Raw genomic sequence first — 14,370 nt, forward strand, 5'->3', positions numbered from 1 at the left:
GTGCGTCCGTCAGTCGGTCCGCGCTCCCGAGCCGCCGGCGCGTACGGCGCCCCCGGGTGAGTCCAGGTCCCGGGCGGGCGCGGCGGGGAGGCGGAGGACGGCGACGGCGGGCGGCTGAGCCTCTCCAAGTTTGCACCGGGAGACCCCGGCGGGTGTCGCCCCTGCTCCCCGCAGCCCCCGGGGCCCCCTTTGTGCCGCGAGTCCCGGCGGCCCGAGCAGCGGCGGCGCCTTTGCAGAAAGGGTTTGGGGGGAAGGTCTCTATAGTAACGGCGGCGGCTACCGAGCGGCAGCTTTACTCCGGGGAAGGGGAGGGGAGGGATCCCCCGCCACGGTTTCCAAAGGTTTGTTCTTTCCCTTTGCCCGTTGCGTGTGGTTATTATCCTGGCTGCCACCTCGCCGGCAGGGATGGGCAGTGCCCCAGCTCCGGAAAGGCGAGATAACGAGGGGCGAAGTAATAGTCACAGCGACAGTCCCCAATCACGATAATAATAACGCACAAGGGGGGCGCCCGGGGTTGCTGCCGCCCAGCGGAGCCCCGCGCGCATCCCCGGGGCTCCCAGGCTGCCCCGTCCGGCCGGGGCTCCGACCTGCCCTGTGGCGCTGTCCTGCGTCCCGGGCTCCTCCGCGTCGATTCAGCCGGGAATGTGCCTCCCTAGGCCTTCCCGCGTGGTGATGACTTTCATCTGCAGGTGGTAAGTGAGGTGACCTGGTATTTTGGCTATTGTCAAATGCCACGTTTTGTTTATTTCATTTTTTACGAAAAGAAAAGAAGGGAAAAATTATGAGCCATTACTGGCAGCCATACAGTTTCCACAGGAAATACTAGCATTCTTTGAGGAACACGCTACTGCTTGCAGCAAAGAAAGTCTTTAGGAAACAAAAAGGCAACAGTATTGTTGCTCATTTTCAATGGACTGCTAGGAGGGGGAGGGCGGGGGGCTGGGACGTGTTGTTTTTTCCTGTGGGAACGTTGGTCTCTTTGGGAAAGTTAATTAAGGCGGCATTCCGGTTGGTGTCCGTTTTTCCCTGACTGATGGGTGGGCCTCCTTACTCATCTTGACCGGCACTGACAAGTGCCCATCATAGACCCCGGAGGCAAGGAAGAGCCCAGAAGAAGGGAGAGCCAGTGCAGGACAGTCTCGCCACACACCACGTGCTGTGGAGCCCGGCCAGGGTGCAGTTCTCAAAATGAAATAAGGGCTGTCTGGGGAGGTTTATGAGGATTACATGTGTGCAGAGTATGTCAGTTCTCCAAGGTGTCACTCTAAACACGTAATTTTCAAGCACCACTTTCCTTGCTGAATCTGCAGGAAGGCAAAACCCGATTTCTCTCATTATGGAGCAGACATCCCAATGGGGAATGGGTTGAAATCTGTATTTCATTTGTGCATACTGGAATTTTAAAAGGCAAAGAGAACAAGGTATAGGAAAGTGGTATGCTAATGTGTTCTCATCTGGGAGAAAATGTCGATTGGCCATTCCTGATGCATCTCAACGTTAATGTACCCTCAGCGCGGTTAGAGTGAAGGGAGATGGCTTTAAGGGGTTCTTGAAACTGTATGAAGACAGGGTGACATTTTGCCATCCATTACAGAAGTCTCATGGAAAGACAGTTTTCACTGAAGATTACCCATAATCAAATATGCAGGAGTCCCTAGGTCCAGAATCAGGAGGAATAAGATGGTGCTTCTCTTAAGAATCTGTTGGATGTGGTAGTTAGGAAAAAAATTATTAAAAAAATAAGGGATATAACTTTTGAGTGCGGATTTCATTTTTCTCCGTAGGAAGCATTTCATGAGAAGTTACAAGATAGTAGATTGGAAATAACACTGCCTTTACTGATTTGACATTTACCACACCCAAAAGCAAGTGACCAGAGGGGATGAAGGTCTCCATGTACTGTGTGTGTCACAGCTTTGCTAATTCCATGCCCTTGTTCTGGTGCAGGTGTCTGTGGAAATGCACAACAGAGGCCAACAAACTCGGTGCGTGCTGTTGTTTTGGAAGGAAGTGTAGTAGAACTTTACTGCTCTTAGGAGGGAAACCCACAGAAACATCTAATACAAACAAATGATCTTTGGTATTATCAGAGGAAGCCTGGAGCTGTTTCTCTTGCCAGATTTAAGGCATTGCTTGTCAAAAGAGGAAATCTCCCAAGGAGCAGGTGCATCACTATGAGAAACACAAGGGGAATTCTCTTTTAAATGCAAAATCTAATTGAACGGCAACAAGAGAATCAGTGACACTCTTCGAATAGAAACCTTGTTTTTGGCAGTCTGTCAGGTTACCGTTGCAAACCACATAGGAGAAGTATGTATCTTGGGACAACAGTAATATCCTGGTGAAAATCAAACAGTTGCTTCTGTTAAACTTTTACCCTTATATACGTGGTTCCTTGTGTACCTTTTAAAAAATGTTTATTTGAAGGGAGAGAGAGTACAAATGGGGGAAAGGGCACAGAGAGAAAGAAAGAGAGAGGGAGAGTCCCCAGCAGGTTCCATGCTCAGTGCAGAGCCCAGTGCGGGGCTTGATCCCATGACCATGAGATCATGACCTGAGCATAAATCAAAAGTCAGACTCTTAACTGACTGAGCCACCCAGATGCCCCATCCTTGTGCATCTTTGATTGATGTGCAGATTTAGTTACAAGAAGTAATTTACTGAAAATGAGTCAATGATGAATGGGTTACTACTATGACAGATGCTTTGCATGATTTTGTACTTTACGTGGATAACTAGATTTCATAGTTGACTATTTCCATCTTAGCTCTCTTTTAAGCTTTAAAAGTTACTGACGAGGGCACCTGGGTGGCTCAGTTGGTTAAAGCGTTCAACTTTGACTCAGGTCATGATCACACAGTTTGGTTTGTGAGTTCGATCCCTGCATCGGGATTGGGGCTCACAGCTCAGAACCTGGAGCCTGCTTCAGATTCTATGTCTCCCTTTCTGTCTGCCCCTCCCTTGTTTATGCTCTGTCTCTCTCTCTCTCAGAAAAATAAAGATAAAAAAAAGCTAGTGACCATAATATTTGTCCAAATGATGACCATGAATTGATAAGACTGATGTCTAGACCCCAGGAATGCACTCGTTTATTCCTAGTTATTGTGTATTCACTTTGTGCATTTGTGACATATAGAAATATAAAACGCAGGATCTCTTTGCAAGAAACTTAGAAGGGAGGAAATAGGACACGTGAAAGCTGAAGGAAGATAATCTATGACTGAGCACCCAATTTGCTAAATAGTAACTGGAAAGGAATTCTGAGGAGAAATTAATCAAATTAGCACAGATCTTTTTATCAGTTATCCAATGCTACATAACCAGTCACCCCAAAATGCAGCTGCATAAAGCAAGCGCTAAAGCTCATGGGTCTGCAGTCCATGATTTGGGCTGAGTTCAGCTGGATAGTTCTTCTGCTGATCTGGGTGGGTTCCTTCAGGCTTCTTCAGTCACCTCGTGGGTGAGCTGGTGGCAGGGTGACCTAGGAGGGCTTTACTTACATCTGGCGGTTATTAGACTGTTAGCCAGGTTAACAGGTGACCTGACCGAGATGTCTACCTCCCATTCTTTAGCGGATTAGACTGGGCTTCTTTATATAACAAACATTATACCAGAGCAACAAAAGAGCAAGCTTCAGGACTCTGATTTTATTGCATTTGTTACTCTCCCATTGGTCAATTCACTTGAAATCACAAGGTCACCCTTGATTTAAGGGGTATAAAAAGACTCCAAGTTCTAATGAGAGGTAGATGCAAGAAATTGTAGCCTGACAGCCCCCCCCCTTTTTGGGGCAATTTACTACGTGTTTGAGAACGTTCATTCTAGCAAATGCTTTCTGCTAAGGAGAGTACTGAAGACGGGACAGATGAGTGGAGGCTGCTTGTAGGCAGCTCAGAATTCAGGTTAGGGAATGTCCTGGACCTCATTGTCCTCCAGTCTTTGTTCTGTAAACCTTGAGTGGGTGAGGAATAACACAGTGACGGTAAAAGTTGAGTCACAGCCTCTGCCAGTGGCATCAGGATGGTTTAGAGATAGTAGGCTGGTGGCAAAGTCAGCAGACTGTTGTTGGCAGTGAGGAAGGCTCTGGCAAAGGTAGAAGCAGAGAAAATGGAAAGGAAGGGATTGTTTTGGGAGATCCCGTGTTTTAGGATGGGGTGACTGATGTCACGGCATTACTGAAAGCCTCCAGTCAAAATCATTCTGAGATTAAAAAAAAAAAAAAAAAAAGCTTAAGTGGCTGAAAGAATGTGCTGTTGTGAGAAATAGATCAATAAGTTATTTGTTTGGAGGGGGGAGGAGAAAAATTCAGCTCCAGAAGGGTGGATTAAAAGAGATAAATTAAATGTGAAAGTACTTTATAAGCTTCAGAGTATGCTATGAATGTTAGCTATTGCTTTGTGCTTAAAGTGCAGCAACTTCAATATACTCCAGTTAGCAACTTACATGTACTTGAGTTTCTCCCAAGTAAAGCAACAGAAAACAAAAGACAACATAGAGGCTATCCCAAAGGTCAAAAGAACTGCTTTCAGGATGGAAACAGAACTCCCCTAGGGGGCTGGGAGGTGGGAACTGATGTTCTTTCTCTGCAAGGCACAGCTGGAGGTCTGCCCTTGGACTTGGCATACCCACGAGAGAAAACCTTTGGTCTAGTTTGAATGGCATGCGCACTCCTTAGCTGGCGCATTGATTGGCAGACCCGCTAAGACAGCATACAATGGGGAGTAGGTAGACGAGGAATGAACACCCCAAGACTTACTTGGACGTGGCCCCTGAGGAGTGGACAGGGCAGGAGGTGACAGTGCAGGCCTACATACATGGAGATGGGGGTGCATTGGTAATAGTGAAACTCATGCCAGCATGGGGGTCTTTTCATGGAAGGAGAGTAAAGAAAGAAGGGCCAGGGGTGGTTTTATTGGAGGGGAGAGGAATTCAAAACATGTTCCGCTTTTCCACCTAAGGGCTCCGTTGAGCTGCTGCTCTCTCCTGCCTTGTTTTATTGATGGCCAGTCTGAAATTCAGGTGGTACCCTTAGCATCAAGTGCAGCTGTGGGCCAGACACGAACACCTGGCCTCTCTAATGTCACACAATTAGTCTGCACAGCACGCACAGCTGCTCGTTAGGGAAGGGCTTGGATGGCCCAGCTCAAATCCAAGCCTACACTTTTATGGTTTCTTTTGTACACGTCTAAGAACCCTGAAGATATTCAATAAATGTTAACTTAATGAGTGAATGTGCCATTATCTGGTGCCGTAACATTTTCAAAAGCAGTCTGGTTTGGCTTTTCATTAGTCGCAGTAGAATTTGTCATAAAGTCCCTAAATGTCTTTTTTTGAGATTCAAATGTTTTAAGGTATTATTGTCTCAGATTTTCTTTAATAATCCACCACTCACAAAAAGTAGACTTTTCTTTTGTGAAACACGATTTTCTTTACCTATCTTTGTCACGGATCTTGGCTGCAAGTCACGGAAACCCAGCTTATACTTGCTCAAGTAGGAAGGGGCATTTATTGCCTCCCTGATGGGAAAAGTTCAGGAAGGATCCAATTCTGATTTCCTCTCTTCTTCATGGTGGTAAAATGGTCATTGGTAGCTTCAAGCTTATTAACCCTTGCAGGAAAAGAGAATAATTTGGGATTAACTCTTAATTAGTGGGCACATGCCCAGGCCTGAACGAGCTCCTGTAGCCAGGGATCTGGAACATGGACCTTGGCTTGGCCTTGATGATGTGCCGAGGCGTGGAGCCTTCGTGAACGGAAGGAGCTGTCTGTGGGCAGAAGTGAGATGTGGGGAGGACGCAGGAGCTTCGTGAGAGGCTGGTCAGTAAAACCCTCCCGAAGCAAATGGCCTGAAAGCAGGCAAGTGGTGGTCCTTAAAATAGCAAAAAGAAGAGAGAGTGGGCCCTGTACAAGCAAAAAGAACAGGAATATATCTATTCCTCCATCCGTTTTCCCTGGAGGAGGCGTCCTCCTCTCTGCCCTCAAGCCATGAGGCTGGGAATGACCCTGATTGGACGTCCATCAGGTTCCTCACCAGGACCCCCTGCTCTGTCTCCATCTCTTTCCCGTGTGAGTTTAGAGCCCCCCTGTTTCATCCCGCACGAGCACCCTCTGAGAATGTCACGTCCAGTCTCTCTGTTTCAATTCCATCCTTCTCACTGCAGCCAGGGTGCTCTTTCAAAGAACAAATAGATAAAATCGAATCAGGGAACTACCTAAGAGCCATTCAGAATGTCACAGCCCCGGGCGAAAAGTCCCAGCTCTTGATCTTGAATTCCAAATTTCCTGGGGTTCCCCGTGAGTGGGCCTCGCCTCTCTTGGACAGGGGGTTGGATGGGAGGATGGGGTGCAGCCAGAATGCTTCCGCCTGCCCATATTACCCCTGTGCTGGGCTCACCTCTGCCTCTTGAAGGCCCCCAAAGGCTCCATTTTCTCTCGTCTTCATGGTTTTTGGTTTTTGTTTTTTTGCCTGTGCTTTTTGTCTTTGTGGAATGTTGTTTCTCCTTTCTCGACCTTACTTGACCTTGAACATCCACTATTCCTTTTATACTCATCCCAAGTGTTGTTCTTTCAAGAACACTTTACTTGAACACCAGGTCCTCCCCAGCCCTGCCCAGCCCCGTATCAAACTTCACTCTGTGGTGTGTGACCCTGTCCCATTGTGCTATGACAGCTGCCAGGGGCTTGCTCATCTCTGTAGATCCCTGTGCCTAGTGCAGAGCTCCCCATGGCAAACATGCTCCAGAAGTTTTACAGGAAGGAACGAGAAGGGTGTGCTGAATCATTAACCTTGGTGATTTTCAAGGTTTATCCTGTTTCCTTTAACTTGATTCCTGAATCTGCATCTAGGATTGTTGGCCACAAAAGCAGGTTCTCTTTGAAATCGCTGCTCAGACACCTTTCTGCTGTTTTCCAGGCTCCATGTAAAGCTCCATGGCTCCTTGGTCATGAACAGCTACCTCAAGCAAGAGGCTGAAAATTACCAGCGGCCCAGAGTCAGTCTCGAAGCTAAAATGTATGGCCCAGAGATCAGATGAGGAATACTTTTTTTTCCCTCTGCCATAAGAGAGGTTATTTAATAGTTAATATTTATGAGGCACTTACTCTGCGTTGGGTGCTTAACAGATGACTTACAATTATTTTCTTATTAATTCTCACAGCAGCCCTAGGAAGGAGCTATTAGCATTATCCATCCTTTTCCTGCATGTGAGGAAATTAAGATTTACAGACTTGAGGTGGCTTGCTGGCCGCTAAGGTCCTTCTTCCTGGCGATGGCCGAGCTGTCAAACACTCATCTGGGTGGGGGAGGGGCAAAATCAAGCTTTGATGGGGCTCTTCCTTCACCCAGGTATGCTTTTGGTTTTGGTTCTGCAACCAAGTGACCCCCTCCTAGGTGTAAAACAGGCCACCAGCCTCCCTTCGCCTTCAATTATGTCAACAAGACTGTGGACAAAGATGTACCTCAGGTGGTAGGGCCTTGGTAACTTCCAATGAAATTCAGACGGATGTCTGCCTTAGGCCTTCCAGCCCTGTTCCTGTAATTCTGCTGTGGCCGGGTGATAAAGGGCTCACCCGGAGCTTGTATTGCCGTGTATAAAGTCAGACCTCTCGGATGGCCCGCGTGACGTTGTGAGGATCGCTCAGAAAGGTAGTCCATAGATACGTACAATGAGCTAAACACTTTGGAAGCCATAGAAGGTCAGTGGTTTTTCACCAATTTGCAGTCTGAGAGCCTTCTGGGGTTCTGATGAAAGCTGTGGATACTCTTAGAAGAAAAGATGTGCACACACGCCACTGAGTTCAGGGGCTTCTGGGATATGTGGAAGCCCGTTCGGGGATTTCCCGGGGCTCCACACACTGCAGGTTAAAAACCTTGTTTAAAAGCTATAATCCAGGGGGCACCTGGGTGGCTCAGTGGGGTAAGTGTCTGATGTTAGCTCAGGTCATGATCTCATGGTTCATGTGTTCAAGCCCCCTGTTGGGCTCTGCAGTGACAGCACAGAGCCCACTTGAGCTCCTCTGTCTCCATCTCCGTCTGCCTCTCCCCCGCTTGCTCTCTCTGTCAAAAATGAAACATTAAAAAAAATTTAAAAAGCTGTAATCCAGAAGAAAGATAATGACCATTGTTGAATATATACCACTTACTGACCATTTATTGAGTGTTTACTATGTGCCAGTCCTTTTTGAAAAGTACATTGTAGCTAACCAACCATGTGTTCTGAGCCCCGTCCGGAGAATGAGGGTCAGAGGAGGAGCTCAGACTGCCAGCAGCCAGGTGCTGAGAGCGGAGTCAGACACAGAACCCCACCTGGCATCACGGCTCTGTCATGCGACATCCGTGCTCATTCCTCTCACCACGCTGGGCGTGAGACCTGTGCCCGTGACATTCCCAGCCCTTGTTAGCCCTTACTTCCCTCCCCCTGCAGCTTCTCTGGCGGACGTGGGTCAGGCGGCCACTTCTGCTGCAGGAACCCCTGGGCTTGTCTCCTGTGTAGGAGCCCACAGAGTCCGGGAAGGTCTTGGCTCCTCTCCTTCACCTGGGACAACAGCTCACACCCCCGCATCCGAGAGAGATCACTGCGGCTTGGCCCTGCCTCGGTGAGGCCCTCGGCTCTTTCCTGAGTGCCGCTTGCACCCAGCAGTCGTTAACTGCTCATACACTTGCAGCAAAACTGGCTGCAGTGAAGTCTCCATCTGAACCCGTCACCATCATTTTGAGGCGCTGCTATATGCCACGCTCCTCTTGAGCTGTGGTCACAGCAGTGAGCTCATGGACGTGGTTCCTGAGCTCATGGCATGTCCCTCTCGCCTAGATCTACCCGGAAAATGGCCAACGAAGAAATACAGTGCGATGTCTTCGGAAAAAGGAAGTGCAAAGGGTTGACTCTATTCCAGTCTCCATTCTTTGCAGCTTATATGTCTAGGCACAAACGTTGTGTACTTCTCTAGCACTGTCATCCCTTCCCTGGGATGTTGAGAGTATTCCGATTTCCAGACTTAGGAGGCAGAGTGAGGGGGACACAGGCACAGCAGTGCATCTCAGCCACCCCTTTTCAGATGAGTGGGCAGAGTGACCAGCTGCTGGCCGGCCAGGGTGAAGGCAGGGCTCACTAGCTGGTCTGGTGCCCGGCGGAGCATAGCCTGGTGTATGTAAGCCACAGGCTGCTTCGCATTTATTTGTGATGGGATTATTGTCATTTTGGCTTCTATGTTGTGGTCTCTGTGCTGCAAATGAGCCTGGCAGGCACATAGTACTCAGGAAGCAAATGCACTGCCAGCTCTGCCCTGTCTTTCTGCTCCCGAGAGGCACCCCTGTGTGCTGTCTCTGTTCTACACACTTCCTTCTCCCTGCTCACCCACATGCCACCGAGGCAGCCTCCCAGGTTCACTCCCCAAGTCTTCTGCTGTGACTGCTTACACCACGACTGGCAGAGAGAGGGGTGACTGGGTGGTTCAGTCAGTTCTGACCCGGTGTTGGGCTCTGTGCTGAGGGCGTGGATCCTGCTTCGAATTCTGTTTCCTTTTCTCTCTGCCCCTCCCCCATTCACACACCTCCCTCCCCTCCCCACTTTTTCTCCAAAATAAATAAATAGATGTTAAAAAAAGAACTGGTGGATAGAGATAATAACTCTGTGAATGTGAGCTACTTAGTTAATTTCTAATTTTCTAGCAAGCACAGTAGGAAAAGGAAGAGGAAACAGGTGGAATTAATCTCAATACTGTTTTTACTTAATACCGTATATCCCAGATATTGGCATTTTCACGTGTAATATAAAAAAATTATCAACCATATCCCTTTCTTTCTTGTTTTTCATGCTTTTCGAAATTTGGTGTGTATTTTACTTTTAACTTAGACACTAGCTGCATTTGTGGTGCTCAGTAGCCACACGTGACTTGTGGTCCCATAGTGGACTCCAGGCTTGGGCTCTGAGCAGGCAGTGGGAGTCCCACGGGCAGACTCAGTGACGATGCCCTCTGTCTTTCCTCTGCAATCAACCTGCCCCCCTGCTTTTGCCCCCGTTGGACAGACTGACTGCTCTCTAGAACCTGGCCTCTTGAGGGTAGGGAATGCACCTGTCAATTTCCTGTTCCTAACTTGGCATGTGGCGTTTAGTAGGCCTGCAGCTGGCATTCAGTACATCGGGGATTCATTAATGAATGAGGAAAGAGTATTGGTAACGTCAGGAACTGCATGGACGGTACGAGGGGCCTTGTCTCACAGCGCTCACCGTGCCTGTCTGTGCCTGGCTCTGGCCGGTACCACAGAACTGCATCTGAGTCCCACCGCATGTCCAGGAAGTCTCCCCAGTGGAAAGGGGTGTCCTAGCCTAGAAGTGTTCTGAGCTGCCTCACATCTAGTTTAGCTTTAGACTTCACCTCTTCTAATCTTGAGGATTAGACAAACTTAGGCACAGTCCAGTATATTAAAACTTCATGGTCTTATTTAATAGGGTAAAGAAAATCCCAAAGAGGGGGTGCCTGGGTGGCTCAGTCGGCTAAGTGTCCAGCTTCGGCTCAGGTCATGATCTCACAGTTCATGGCTTTGAGCCGCACGTCAGGCTCTGTGCTAACAGCTAGCTCAGAGCCTGGAGCCTGCTTCAGATTCTGTATCTCCCTCTCTCTCTGACCCACCCCTGCTCGCGTTGTCTCTCTCTGTCTCTCAAAAATTAAAAAAAAAAAAAAAAAAAGAAAGAAAATCCCAAACAGGATAGACCAACCACACACACAAAAAGGCCCATCTGCTGTCCAGAACTTGAAATAAGCAGGAAGGAATAGCTGTGTCAGGGAGCTGTCTCTGTTGCCAGTGGTTTAAGAGACCTCACCACTCCCTGGAGAAAATGGGAGATTGATATCCTGAGTAAATTAGCATTTGCACATGCAGTATTTAAATTTTGCGAGTGCTTCTAACCCACTAATGTGCATGTATTTGTCCACTTTTCCCCTAATGGTAAATGTCACTTAAAATAACTCGTACAACCAAGTCTCAAAGATTGGCACTCCCACAAAGCCATGCCAACCACATACTAAAATAAATGCACAGTTTGAAAATGGAAGGAAATATCACTGTTCGATCTGTTAGGTCCTCTAAACATGGTAAGGGGTCCTTGTCTCTGAGACGCATAGGGTGACCTCAGGCCTGCCTAAAGAGTGCTTTGAAATAGTAAATGGAATCAGGCCTAACCTCTGTTTTACCACTGATGACCAGTTTCAGCCTGGAAAGCTCATTGACCTGCTTGGGAGTTTTATTTCTCGGAACGCACACGGGGAAAAGTAAATCCTGCTGTCACACCCTACGAGGGGGTGGGGAGTGAATGAACCCTAGAAACCGCTTGAACAATTCTTCAGGAAAACTATTTGGAACAGTTTGAAGACAAGGTAGCTTGCCAATATTTTTGCAAAGTAAACTCTAAAAAGATAAAAAATCATAGCCTGCATCATATAGTAGATAACCAAACACCAGCCACGTTTATGTGATCCCTTCTTTAATAAGTCAAGGATGGTTTGAGACAAAGCTTTGCATCCCTTGGCTCCAGTTGTGAGAATGCTGCTTTCATTTGCGTCTCTTACAGAGGCCCCCGTGCCGCTCTGTGACTGTAATAGACTTTGTCCAACATGATGGCTCTGGTGTGCTGCGTTGGTGGAATTGAAAACCTGTAAAAGGGCTGAGAGCTACTTTTGAATTGGCTCGGTGCACTTGGGCTGGATCTGTCAAAGTGGTGAAAGGTTTAAAGGAATTTTCATAAATGAGGTCTCTAAGCTGTGTTTTAACCGTCGAATTCCAATGAACTCCAAGGCCTGTGCACTCACAGCATCGTACCTCAGAGAAGACCAGTCATATCAAGATGGAAATAAATGATTCATTTTCATTCCCCGAGTTCTGCAGACATAAGCACACTTAACTGCTGATCATCATAATTCAGCAGTAGTGTTGTGCACTAAAAATACAATTTAAAAGTCTAATCTTTAATTAAATTGAGTACTCACAGATTAACATGGTTACAAATCTTGGGAGCTAGATATAGTACAATGTTTACTCATGTTGCTAGGAAATAGGGCTCTTTGCAAGTTACAGATTGATTTGGTAAGTGGAGGGATGCGGGCTCCTCCCAGCTAGAACTTGATGGTTTCCTCCTCAGTTTCTGTTTTGTAATGCATGTAGATGAATGTCACCTAGCAGAACTCCTGCACGCTCAGAGCCTTGGTTGGCGACAGAAAGCACAGGTGTGTGTACCTGAGTAAACATTTCGAAGACGTCTGAGGGGGTGATTTTACCTGGAGCTCTTGCATGAAATAAACATCATCAAGTGTTCAGGTTTTTAACAAAATGAAGTTTTTTCCATTTGTTAGAATTATCAGGAAAATAGATTGTTCTTCCACATATAATTACCACGAGGCTAATTGATGGTTTTGCCTTCTTGCCACTGGTGGGAAACTGTGAAATTAGTATAGAAATTTGATACAGGTTGATGGTTTTCCAGAGTCATTAAAACTTCCATGTAGGAAATCAACTCTGCTATTCTTTTTCTCCCCCCTTTCCCTCCCTTTGGCAAACCTCGCCGCATGACACATTGTACAATAGTTTTTAAAAATGCAAAGCTAATGCTTGCACAGAATGAAGGGAGCTGCTATGCCAGCGCACTCGCCTTGTCCCTGAAAAAGACGAGAGATTTCTTTGTGCTGTTTCAGTCAGGATCTGGCAGCGAAGAATGGCCTCCTCAAGCTCAAAAGTAGAACTGAGAAAAACCCCCAGGGGCAAATTACTATTTGATCTCTTCAAGACAGGGCCCTATCTATGGAGCTGGCATTTCAAAGCAGACGCTCTTAGGAGATGGAAACTTAGTAGAATACTTGATTGTCACCAGGATCTACGTCAGGGTTAGGATGAGTGTTACAGGGTTTTGTCCTGTATCCAAGCTGAGAACAGTGTGGGGAGAAGTAAAGGAAGGTCCTGAGGGGCAGCGTCACGAGGACATTCCCAGGTGTGTGCCCATGACCTCTCTTGGTAATGAACATACTTTTAACTCCCCCCTGGATAACTGTGGACTCATTTGTGTAGAAAGCGGTTGTTGATTTTGGAAAAGAATTGTTTTCTGGGGCACCAGGGTGGCTTAGGCAGTTAAAGTCCAATTCTTGATTTTGGCTCAGGTCATGATCTCATAGTTTGTGGGTTTGAACCCTGCATTGGACTGTGTGCTGACAGTGTGAAGTCCACTCTGGATTTTCTCTGTGCCATCCCCCCTCAACCTGCTTGCTCTCTCTATTTCTCTCTCTCTCAAAAATAAATAAATAAACTTAAAAAGAATTTATAAAAAAAAAAAAAAACAATTGCTTTCTCAGCCTGTGCAAGTACCTAGCACAGTCCCAAGTATTTACCATATGACCAGTATATTGTGGCCGAATAAATGAATCCTTCAACATGTGTTGAAAGTATTAACGTAAGACCTAAGGCTTCCTCCATTGCAGTAAATAGATCTGAAGGCCTTGTCTTCTCACAAGATGTCACCATGCTACCCGTGTTACATGTGCTCTGAACATCCTTCCAAATAGGATACTATCACGCAGGCAACATGAGATGTGATGGAAGGTTGCACTGCCCAGCCACTGGTCGGAATAGATTATGGAATTGTGAGAGGTGAGAGACCTGCTATTACAGAACTTTTCTTGCAAGAGAGGAATTTGAGGATTTGGAAAGGTGAGATAAAACTAGATCATGGATTACAAGCTTCTTGGGAGTGGTAATTCCATTATCCTCACTGTCTCCCCCAGACACCTCCCAGCATGCTTATTAAATGGTGTGACATAAAGATGGTGGGTAGGAGGGGCACCTGGGTGGCTCAGTTGGTTAAACACCGATGTCAGCTCATGTCCATGATCTCACGGTTCGAGTGTTCAAGTTCCATGTTGGGCTCCGTGTTGACAGCTCAGCATGTGGAGCCTGCTTCTGGTTTCATGTCTCCCTCTCTCTGAGCCCCTCCCTGGCTCACTCTCTGTCTCTTTTTCTCTCTCAAAAATAAATAAACTTTAAAAGAGATGGTGGATAGGAGGCAGAATACCATACTGGTTATGAGCTTGATTGAACTTGAACCTCAGAGCAAGGCTTGCCTCAGTCTCTTACTGTGTGTGTTTTTATATACATGCTGAGCCTCTTGACATTTTGATCTCATCTCTTCTTTTACTAACAGATATTTATTGATCACCTCATTTATTCAAGGTAAGTTTTGAATGCTTGGGATAAATGGGAATAATAGATACCAGGTTCACTCACTGCCTTCCTCTACCTGCTTTGTGTGCTGACATGTTTGGACTGAATCAGTAGGCTCTTGTTCTCTAGCTTCTGATTGGATTTGGCCTCGGGGCGGCATTGTCAGGACA

The 14,370-nt window shown here is 46.9% G+C and overlaps 1 protein-coding gene across 3 annotated transcripts in view; it reads left to right on the forward strand.

Annotated features, from left to right (window-relative positions):
• Positions 1-14,370, forward strand: part of SNCAIP (synuclein alpha interacting protein) — a 154,084-nt gene continuing 139,714 nt past the window's right edge. For all 3 annotated transcript variants that reach the window (XM_029942037.1, XM_029942038.1, XM_029942036.1), the window contains exon 1: positions 1-56. The gene's annotated coding sequence lies outside the window, so the exon portion shown is untranslated. The remainder of the gene's footprint in view (positions 57-14,370) is intronic.

The sequence above is a fragment of the Suricata suricatta genome, chromosome 6 (genome assembly GCF_006229205.1).
Source record: "Suricata suricatta isolate VVHF042 chromosome 6, meerkat_22Aug2017_6uvM2_HiC, whole genome shotgun sequence".
In the NCBI taxonomy this organism is placed as follows: Eukaryota; Metazoa; Chordata; class Mammalia; order Carnivora; family Herpestidae; genus Suricata; species Suricata suricatta.